Raw genomic sequence first — 12,049 nt, forward strand, 5'->3', positions numbered from 1 at the left:
ATTACTAATCTTGTATCAGTCATATATTCCCTCAATAATGCTGTATAACAAGCAACCTCAAAAACCCCAGGGCATATAGTAATAAACATTTATGTGGAGCTTCACTGATCGGGGCTGGGCTCACCTAATTTTGCTGCCTTGTCAACACGTCTCCGGTTAACTGCAAGTTATCAAGCTGGCTCTGCTGATCTTGGCTAGACTCACTTATATGTCTGTGGTTTGTGTGGCTGCTGTTGGCTGATCTAGGATGGCCTTGGTTGGAATAAGTGGGATGACTTGACCCCACAACACAGGCCTCTCATCCTCCGGCAGGCTAGCCTGGTAATTTTCCCATGACAATTGCAGAGAAACTAGAGTGAAAGTAGAAATGCACAGAGGCTTTTTCAGACCTCTGCTGGCGTCACGCCTGTTAATATCCCATTAACCAAAGCAAGTCACATAGCCAGCACAGATTCAAAGGATGGGCAAATACACTCCACCTCTTTTATGAGAGAAACTGGAGGGGTGTTATGCATTAAACTGTCCCCCCAAAATTTGTACGTTGAAGTCCTACCTCAAGTATCTCAGAATGTAACATTTGGAAATAAGGTGTTTACAGAGGTAATCAGGTTAAAATGAGGTCATTACAGTGGGCCCTGATCCAGTAAGACTAGTGTCCTTATAAGAAGGGAAAACTTGGACACAGAAACTCACAGTGGGAAGACGATGTACAGACACAGGGAGAAAACTGTCATCTAGAAGCCAAGGAAAAAGGAACAGATTCTTCCTCACAGCTCAGAAAGAACCAACTCTGCCAACACCTCGATCAGGCACTTGCAGCCTTCACAACTGTAACATAATAAATTTCTGCTGTTTCAGTCACCCAATTTGTGAGGCTTTGTTACAGCAGCCCCAGTAAACTAATACAAGTAGTAAATAATTAAGGCATTAATGCAATCAGTCCTCAATACCCTGTTTTGCAGATGAAATTGAGGTTCTAAAAGTTCACTTAGTGTATCACCCACAGGGCATCAGAGTTGGGAGTAGTACCTGGGTGTTTGTCAGATTTCCTAATGCCACTAAGACTTTCTGTTCACAATCCTTTGTCTTTACCTAGGTGGCTTCCAATAGGGAGGCATTGTCATGTGCAGGACAATGTTCGTGCCCAACTAGGCGATTCTGTGTGTGTGGCTTCAAAGCTCCTGTTTTACAGTCCTTAATGATCTAGTAATTGTGTTTATGGCTTTCCAATGAAGTGTGCAGAGCAATGATAGCCATTACTGGTTTCTTGAGGGCCTTTATTTGATCTGAGACTGTGTAGAGCTTCTGACAGATTAAAAGGTGTGTGTGGTGAAGAGGAGAAAATATGAGTCAAATACTGTACAAAATGTTTTTCAGCTAACCAGTCTGCACACTTGCACCAACTACATTCAATATGCATTAAACATACTCGATTATTTGGGGTAACTCTGAAGCCACTGGAATGACTTCTTGGACAGAATGAAATGGAAAAGAATTAGGTCATTAACCCATGTATTATTCAGGGTTCTCCAGACAAACAAAACTAATTACCTAATTATGTATATGAAGAGAGAGATTTATTATAAGGTATTGGTTCATGCAATGATGAAGGCTGAGAAATCCCACCATCTACCATCTGTAAACTGGAGACCCAGGAAAGCCAGTGGTATTGTTCAAAGACTAATGGTATAGATTCCGGTCTGGTCTGAAGGCCTGAAACTAGGAGTGCCAAAGGCAGGATGTCCCAGCTCGAACAGACAGTGTTAATTTCACCTTCTTCCACCTTCCTTTTCTATCCTCAATGGATTGGATAAGGCCCACCATCAGCTTTACTCAGTTCACCAATTCAAATGCTAATCTCTTCCAGAAACACCCTCACAGACACAACCAGAAATTACATTTAACCAGCTTTCTGGGCATCCTGTTGCCCATCAAGTTGACATATAAAATGAACCATGACAATTCATTACACAAATATTTACTGAGCACCTACTATATGCCAAACATTGTTATGGCTCCAGAATAATACAGAGATGAGTGAGGCACAATCCACACATACAAGTTCACTGTCTCATGTTCATCCAATATTCACTCATCAACTACTAATTTTGCACATCTACTGAGTCTTGCTGTGTGAGTCACTGAGGAAACTGGGATGAACAAGACAGGCATGGTCCCTACTCTTGCAGAGTTTACAGGTGACCTGGTGAGTCAGGTATTGGATAATTCAGGGAACAGTTAAGCAATGACAATTGTGATGAGTGATACAAAGGAGAAGCTGAAGTTGTTAAGGATCATGTAACAGGAAGACCTGACTTATGTATTTGAGGGAGGGGGGCATCCGGAGAGGCTCTCCTTAGGAAATGAAGTTTAAGCTGAGATCTGAAGGATCAGTAGGATTAGCCAGGCAAAGACACTGGGAACTTCCTTTCTAGAAAAAGAAAAGAAGCCTGACATCCATGAGCTAGCCCAGTACTTGCCATCAGCTTGGCCTCAGTGTTGCTATGAGCTGATCTGCGGGCATTCACAGCTACGACCTGGTGTTCTCCTGTTGAAAATACACTGCATAAAACATCAGCATCAGCCAAGGCCACTCTGAGACCACAATGGAGCAAGACATTGGAACACAGACCAAATATGAACACTGTCCAAACCACTGAAACGGCCAAAATTCCCCTAATACGAAGGATTGCTGCTTCGTTACCAACTTAACAAATGAGTTTGAGCCTTACTCTAGTCTTTTCTCCTTTTAAAGCCCCAGTTTCTTAAACCCTCCCCCAGATTATCTGGCCTAACTCCAAACCTCTACAAAGTCCTTTCTAACACCGCCTATGGAGATGCCCCCTAGTCCCCTAAGCGCACTCCCCCTCACTGCAACTAATACCCATCCCAACCTGTCCTACTGCATGTTCCAGTGGCCCACAGCTGGAGGGCACTGACAGAGGTAAATACTTTCAAAAGATTAAGGAACTTCAACCACCTTCCAAAGGTACTTGTAAATTTAAAGACGCAAACAAGATTATTATTTTGGATGTTTAATTAACATGAATTATAGCTAACGTATTAGTTTCATGATAAATTCAAGATGGAATTTTTATGTGATGCATATGCACCTTCACAGTACACTGAGAACCTTTTATAGTAAATGTGGCTAGTATATCTTTATTTAGATCTGAAATATTGTCTTAGATCATTAGGAAGGCTTGGAGTTCTCTTAGCTCAGCTTTTGGCACATCTCTAGTTGTCACTTTTCTTCACAGTCCTAACCTGTGTTACAGATTTGGGGGGCATCCATGGTGACCTTTGGCCTTGGGCTCCTTGACCTAAGCTTGAACAAAACAGAACTCATTAACCTTTTCTGAAAACCTGGCTATCTGGCAATTTAGGAGAATTTATCAAAATTTTAAATGTGTCTAACCCGTGACCCAGCAATTCTACTGTGAAAAATTTATCGTATAAATTCACTGGCACAAAAATTCAAAGATATACAAAGAAAGACATCCTTGCTTTGTTGATTATCACAACAAAAAAAACCTGGGAATAATCCAAATTTACGTTGTCAGTTGGCTGAATGAACCTTGACACATTCATGTAGTGGGATACCATGCAGCCATTAATAATAAAGTCATAAATGTATATGAATTGATTTGGAAAGATGTACATAATGTATTGTGGAAAAAAAGTAGAATAATATAATCCAAGATTAACACACACACACATGTATTTATAAAAACACATTCTTATGTTAGATACACATGGGTAACTTCTGGGGATTGGAATTGGAGAATTTAATTCCCTTATCCATATTTAAAAGTCATGTTATAATGTTTTAACTTTAAAAAATACATTTTTTAGTTGTCCCACTTGCTGTATTCCTTTCCTAGATTCACCCACCACCCAATCCCCATCTAGGATTTTACCTTTGTTTTTACCTCCTCTCTCTTTCTTGTCCCTAAATCCAGCCATGTGCTCAGTCAAACCTTTCTGCCTCTGAAAGGTTTCCTAAACCTTCACCATGCCCTTCTTCTGGACAAGGTCAGTCTCACCTGGCAGGTTTCCCCAACTCTCCTTCTTCACTGTCCCAATGTATACTTTGCACTGCCACAGGGGACTCTTTCTAAGGAACATACCACATCTTCATTCCTTTGCCCAAAGACCTTTGGTTCTCCTGGAACAAAAGAATAAGCCTCAAACTTTCACTGTGGACTTCAAAGTTCCTTCACTTTAGCTCCACTTTGCCTTTTCAGGCTTAAGTCAAGCACCCAAGACATCCATCCCCCCAATTCTGGACACAGCAGCGTTAATGGCCTCCCTGAATTTGAACCTGCATTTTCATACCTTCAAATCTGTGCTCACATTGTTCTCTTCTTCCCCACACCCCTTCTTTTCATTTTCATCTTTTAAAATACAAGGGACTTGATTTATGTTTGACACTGTACATGCTTTTCCTTGCTTTTTACAGAAAATTAGCCTAGCATGATTGGAAAATGCACAGATTTTGAGCCAGTCCATCTGGGATGCAATCTCAGCTGCCATTTACTAGCTCTGTGACATTTACTTCACTACCCTGTACCATGGTTTCCTCATCTGTAAAATAGTGTACCAATAAAGCCAGCCTTGAAAGCCAACATTTGCACAGCACAGAAGTACTAGACACAGCAAACACTGGAAAATGTTAATCATTATGATTACTGGACTCTAAAACAGTATTATCTTCTGTTGCTATTAAGACATGTCAAGTTTTGCCCCTAAATGAAATGCCCCCTTACCAAAGCCACTGAGCCTTTTTAGTTCTTGTGGCTGCTCTTTATAACTTTTTGGCCTTAGTCTCTACACATAATACTCAAGAGCTTAAGCTCTGGAGCCAAACTTTCTGAATTCATGAACTTAACTCTTGTCTTGGGCAAGTTAGCTGAGTTAAGCCTCAGTTTCTCCATCTATAAAATGTGCTAATAATAGTTCCTGCCTCATGGGTTGGTTTTGAACATTAAACGTGATAATCTCTGGGAAGTGCTTAACGTGGAGCTAGCACATAGTAAGCCCCCAAAATGTTAGCTAGTATGAGAGACAGAGAGAAACAGAGAAAGAGAGAGGATACTCCAGATAGTTTATATAAGGTGTAATTTATCTCAAGGACCCAGGCAGAAAAATAAGGCTACCCCAGGGCTTGTTAACTGGACACTACTGACATTTTGGGCTAGATGGTTGTTTGTTGTGATGTCTGTTCTATGCATTGCAGAGTATTTAAGCAGCATCCCTGGCCTCTACCCAGTAGATGCCAGTAGCATCCCCCTTGCCCAGTTGTGACAATCAAAAAGGTCTCCAGGCATTGCCAAAGATCCAATATTCCCTTGCAGGGTGTGGGGAGGTAATACCAAATCACTTGAGAACCGGGCTACCCTCACAGGACCCAGGAAGTTGTTGGTCCACAACATCGTATCCTCTTGGCTTCTTTCTGCTTCTTAAATTGCTCTGCAAATCAGTTTCCTCTCCAAGTTTCACCCTTCTGCTCCCCCATAACTTAAGTCTATTTGGGATCTAGTTCACATGACACCACCCTGGCCTTGTGTCCACCCATGCTCCTAACAGCTCCAGCATCCAACATGGCTGACTTCTATTTCCCTTTATGCAGATTCTCCAGAAACAAAGACTCTGGTTGGCTAAACTGTCAACCTCCAGTCCAGTCAGCTGTGACCAGAGAAGAAGAGGCACCTGGGATGAGCATGGGAGCTCCAGGTTCTACACTTTTCAGCAAGGGGCCTGGGATGCTTCCAACACAGGGGGTGTGGCCAGGTCAGGTATCCCCAGACCTGATCCTATAGCGTCTGTCCTCTCCGTTTTCTTCAGCTGTTCCCCAAGCCATGTTGCCCACAGCCAAATAGCCTGCCACCACCTACTTCTAGCAAGTTTTTGCTTCTGGTCCATCACAGGCTTTTTAGTACTGCTTTCAAAGAATGAGCTGTCTTCAAATATGAGTCCCAGACAGCGTCAAGAAATTTATTTTGCGTCTGAAGAGACGTTTGTTGGCTCCCTTTGGAGTCTCAGGATTTATTCAAATACTTAAGATTGCAAGATTAATGCGATATCCCTGAATGTATTGAAAGGAATCAGAATGTGCCACCACAAATTATGCCACTTTGGCATAAGGACTGCTTGGAGTTGAAGGCAATTAAGCAGCAGCAAACACAGAAAGAGCTCATTGGTCCCCCATCTACCTAAAAGCATGACATAAATTTCTCTTTGTGTCAGTCTCCTCCTTTTTTCTATACCAGAAGGAGGAAAAACCACCATTATCACTGGAGACAGAACTCTGGCACCAAAATGGATCTTTATTACAAATAAACTTTAGTGAAATAATCCTTATCCTCCAAGGTATATATTTACCTTCCCAGAATTTACTATACCCAAAAGCCCAAATCCCTTTTCCTTTGCCCTGTCACTTCTCCACAAATGTACTGCCTTATGTTAAAATGGTATATAAGCCCTTCAAGTCTAACCACCTCTTTGGGTCTTCCTTTTTTTTCTAAGAAGGTTTCTCTGTCTATAAAAAAAATTACACATGAACATCAAATAAAATTTGTACACCTCTTCTCCTATTAATCTGTTTTTTTTGTCAGTCTAATTTGCAGGCCCCAGGTGCATAACCCAGGGTGCAGAGGATTTCCTCCCCCACATTATTATAAACACACTAGACCAGCACTAGACCAACCTTGGCTTTTCTTAGATTTTGTTGGAACAAAGAAAGACAATTTGAAGACAACATGCAACACTCATAAGTTGCATACAATTTCAGGGTGGTTTGTGGCCTGCATCCCATGGCCATTTCTTGGATCCTATAAGATTTTTCCAGACATATGGGAATATAATATATAAATCAATTAAACATATATTATATCCACTGTGTTGGATTTACACACATTTACCTTACTTGAATTCAATTATGAGAAAGACAAAAATTTATCCTGCAGCTCTTAAAACCAATCATACTAGAATTTAGCCTCTATGCCTCAGAGGAAGGAAGGGCACAATCAAAATGCAAAAAGAAACAAGATTAAGTTAATTCTTGCCTTTTGTCCTTATAAAGACCCAGGGCAATATAAGGTAATTTTGTTCACACAAGATTTTTGCCTAAAGCACTGACACTAGGACCAATCCCTTTAATTTCCCATTTAAGATGTAACCCACAGGCTTTCCACATCAGTGGTTTTTTCAGACTACAGGCCTCTACCCACAGATGATCATAAAATAAATTTAGTGGGTCACAACCAGCATTTTTAAAAAAAATTAAATAGAACAAAATAGAAAATATCAAAGTGTAGGATTCATAGTATGACTGGGTATTATTTCAAAAAAGTTTTGCTTCATTTTTATAAGTGTGTGTGTGTGTGTGTGTATATGTATGCATCTTTATATAGCATTTTTCAAAAGAAACAGGCCCAACAGGGAATCACCTGTGCTAGGCCAAGTCACCAGACCAGGGCTTAACACCTAACCTACTTGAAGTTTCAACCTCCCCCAGAAATGTAGTCAGTCAGCATCCATAAGGCAAAGTCACATGTATTGTCTTCATCCCCCAAAGGGACCCACCTAATAAGACTCCCCAAAGAAAGTGATCTCACCCAAAATAATCTTTTTTTATGTTTTTGACTTCCTTGTCCTGCTCTCACGAACCTCTCCCTTTCTGTAGCCCTTCAAAACATCTACTTGCTAGAGGGGATGCGGCTGATTCATGAATCACTTAACAAAGCTGTAAGATAAATTTAGCTGTATTATTACCAAATACTTAGAAAGATTTGTTCAATATCAAACTCACTGTCAGACTTTCAATGCCAACAAACACGGCTGTGGGCATCCTCTGAAGCTCCTGCTTCCAGTGCAGAGTGCCTTTGACTCAGCCTGATGGACTCACCTGCCTGCCTGAGTCTGATGTTTGCAGGGCCTTAGCAGAGATGACAGAGCCCTCAGGAATGTTTTTACTTTTTGTCTTAACCCTATTAGTTCAGAAAAGATTATGGCCACCCTGCCAGTGGTTATGCACTCCGATGACTACATGTCCTGACTCAGGCAGGACATGACTGCATATCTACTTCCTGGGTTCTCTATTAATCTCTCCTCACATCAGCTTTACTATTCAATCTCATTCCCCATATTCTCCTTCCCTCTCCTAACTCTGGGAAAGTCACATGATCTGTCAATCATAATCATGATGTTTCTATTTATCAAAGGTATGCTACAATGACCCTTCCTAAATGCATGCACAGGTGGGGACACACACACACACACACACACACACACACACACACATATCCATTCCTGGTTAGTTCTAGCCTCTCCGGAGCTACTCATTTTCCTTGCCTTGACTCCTGTATCCAGCACTGCTAATCATATGCATCTTAGGAATTCTGCCCTTCCCTAAGGTAAATAATAATAACAACAACAAAGACAATAAAGAGTTATCTTTTGTAACTCTATAAAGAGCATTTATCTTCCAGACATTTTGCTATGCGCTTTTTCTCATGTAAACATAACAAAAATTTTGTTGTGATGTGAGCACTTTTCCATCTAGGAAATAAGAAACTGTCTCATGAAGTGACCTCAGCTGTAAGATCAATGATGTCTTGTTCACTATATGCCCAGTGAAAACAAAAAGTGCCTGGCACACATGTGTAAGTGCTCAATAAATGTCTGTTGCATAAATAAGTGAATGAATGAATGTTAGCATATACCACTTTCTAATGTTACTTAAAGAGTTGTATCTATATGTTAGCAACCTCATAAAGTTAACCTATGAGTTCCTTGAAGGCAGGTTTTATTTTGGCATTTCCTGCACTTGGCACAATGCCTGCCACAGAGCAGACACTCTAGGATATGCTGAATAAATCAAATTTAAAAATTAATGATTAAATGGATGTCACTTTCCCACAACTTCAGAGCATGGCACTCTCTTGGCTAAGAATCAGTCAATAATTTCCTACTAGCTTAAGACGAAAGCCCAAACTATTCTTCGTGGCCTACAAGGACTCCCTCACCACTTGAGGCTCATCTCTTGGCACTTGGAGCTCCCGCTGCACTGAACTTTTCAACTCCTCAAATTCGGAGTTAGGGTAAGAGTCAGCTCCCCACTTTCCCACTCAGGGCCTGCGCCCGACTTGCCTGCTGCCTTCCTCACCTGGCCAAATCCTTCTACCTCCTAGAGAAGCCTTTCCTGATCCTCCTTGAAGCTAATTCCCTTCAGATAACTTTCATTGTACCCTGTACTTCTGCTTTGGGGTGTTTACTGCAAGGACAGCTCAATAATTATTTTTGTTTCTTTTGTCCAGCGTCTGTTTCCTGTAAGCCCCATGAGGTAAGGGGCGTGTCTGTTTTATATGTTACAGTATAACTTCTGTCTAGCCTAGAGGTAGGAAACCAGTGGCCCACACACATCTTTTTTGGCCCACCCTCCCAATGTTGTTTTTTCATACATACTAATGTGGATCCACTACAAAACTTAAGAAATACATATTTTACAAAAAAAAAAATGGATTTATGGCTTCTCTTGAAAAAAAAAATGCAAAGATCTGGTAATCTTGCATGTATGTTACAGTAACAACCCCCAAATCTCAGACTGGCTTTTCACTCACACCATATGTCTGCTGCTCTGCTCCCCATCTCTCCTGAGTCCCGTCTGGAATACTGACAGTCATTATAGCCAAAGAGAAAGGAGACATAGCAAACCATGCTTACGCTTTCACCCAGAAGTGACACACAGCCCTTCACCCATGTTTCATTGGTCACAGCCAGTCAACAGGGTAAGAATATATAATCCTCCTCCAGAAGGGAAACTGGACTTTCTGGGAAACAGTAATACAAATATATCCTGGAGAAGGAATTGGCTGGAGCCAAAAAGCAGCTGCCTCATTAGATGGGACATTGACTCTATTTGACACAAACCTCTCTTCATTCACTACTCTTCACGTTACATCCATTCCCTGTTGGGATTTAAGCTTGCAAGCACTATAGGAAGGGATCATAGAAAGAGTGAGTAAGTGAATACATGAACAAACTCTTCTACATATTATGCACAAATGAAAACTAGCTCCTTGTGAAGCATCCTCCATGCCAAGCCCTCATAGGCAGTCATTACCTTTCTTGGACACTCCTGCCTGGACTAGTTCCACCTATGGTGAACACTTGTTAGCTGGACAGAAGTGGACAACACCTCCATGACTACAGCACAAATGGAAGATATGTCCCCCAGTTGACAGAGCAGCCATTACTCATGGCAGGCTGGTCAACATCAATGACACAGATGGGACTTGGCAGCGTGAGGAACTAGTGGCTATGGCAGGCAAGAAGCACTGATAGGTGGAAACACATGTTGGGCTACAGCTTCATTATTGTGTCTTTAATGGCCTCGGGATCAAATGCCTTGCCCCCCATAGTGACAAGAAAAGATTCTCTTTGCTCTGTTGGTGGACTCAGGGGCGTGGAGGACAGATTTCCCACATTTATTTTCTTGCTTCCTTCACATTGTAAAGGTATAGGCAACCCAAGTTTTTCTCTAAACATTTTTCTCTAGGAGGCCTTAAGATGCCGTCATGACCCACCTACAAGTGAATTATCTGTAAAGCAATCTCCTGTCCCATGTGTATCAGTTCTAACTTCCTTCCACCAGGCTACTAGATGTTATCTCCTATCCAAAAACACCTGTGTTCCCATTTGAACACCTGAGGTAACATCATTCCATTCTCAGGTGCATTCCAAATGGTTCCCTTTTTCTGATTCCCACCTGTTCACTCTTCATATGTATATGTTGTGAGTTCACATATATATACATACATGATTGTGACTGTGCACACAAATTTAATTGTTTCTTCCAATGAACATTTAGTGCAATGCCAGACACTCGGGGAACAAGATAAGCAGGGACACTAGCCCTCTGGTGCTGAGTCCTAATGGGAAGATAACATCAATAAGAAATTGTTATGAAAAGTTTTACAATAAAAGAAGTTCAAGGAGCTACCAGAAGCCTGAACCCAGACCAGGAAGTTCCATGGACTGCTTCCCAAAATAAATGACATTTTAACCTAAGGCCTAAAGGTCGGGAGTGATTAGTGAGGCAACTCCAGGCAGAAGGAACAACTGTGAGAAGACCCAGAATTCGGAAAGAGCACAGGGTCCTTCAAGGACAAATGAGAGCGGCCTGATAAGGACATGGCCAGCAGGAGGTGGGACAGGAAGCAGGCCGGGGGGGAAGTAAGAGGCCAATGAGGAGGAATGCAACGGCCAGACCTTACAATGCCTCGTACGCCCTGTGAAGCAGATGGATCTTAATTCTGAGAGAAACAAGGAGTCAACGAAGGGTTTTAAGCAAAAGGGTGATAGGATCCGATTTACACTGACCCGGGGGCAGTAGTCAAAGCAGGCAGGAAGTCATGGCACTGACAAGTCAGAATGGATTTAGACAAGAGACTGGAGGCTCCCTCCTCTTCTAGGCGGCCACCCACTGCTGCTGGAGGCCTGAAGTCTCCTAGGGTAGAGGCTGGGCTGCCTGGGGGACACAGGGCTCAGGACAGTGGCTTTTTATCACTGTGTAGTATTAATTTATAATTGCATGAACTATATTAATAAATGTCTAAAAACATACTTGTGAGAAACACGACGAAGAAAATGTACACCAGAAAAAGCTGTCTTTTGGGATGCCAGGATTAGTGGTCTGATTCAGAAGCATTTTAATGTTTTAACAACCAGTATGGCCATCCCGGGGCTAGAGAGCTAAATACACATGCTAATGTCTGACGGAACAAACAGGCCAGGATATTATTTTGCAAGATTAACTGATGTTCTTTTCTCCCACACCCAGGATGTCTTGTCATGCCGTGACCACTCTGTTTAAGGGGTCAGATCATGAAAGCAAGAAAAATGGCTTTTAAGTTTCAAAAGCCTGAACCTTGAAGGGATTTTGGACCAGAGGAAAATAAACCCAAAGAGGCAGATCAGAGTTTCTTGTTTTCAGGACAAGAGAGGAACAAGGGTGAGCTTGGGCACTGTGGGGTGGCTAACCTCC

This window comes from Manis pentadactyla, chromosome 14, assembly GCF_030020395.1.
Source record: "Manis pentadactyla isolate mManPen7 chromosome 14, mManPen7.hap1, whole genome shotgun sequence".
Lineage (NCBI taxonomy): Eukaryota > Metazoa > Chordata > Mammalia > Pholidota > Manidae > Manis > Manis pentadactyla.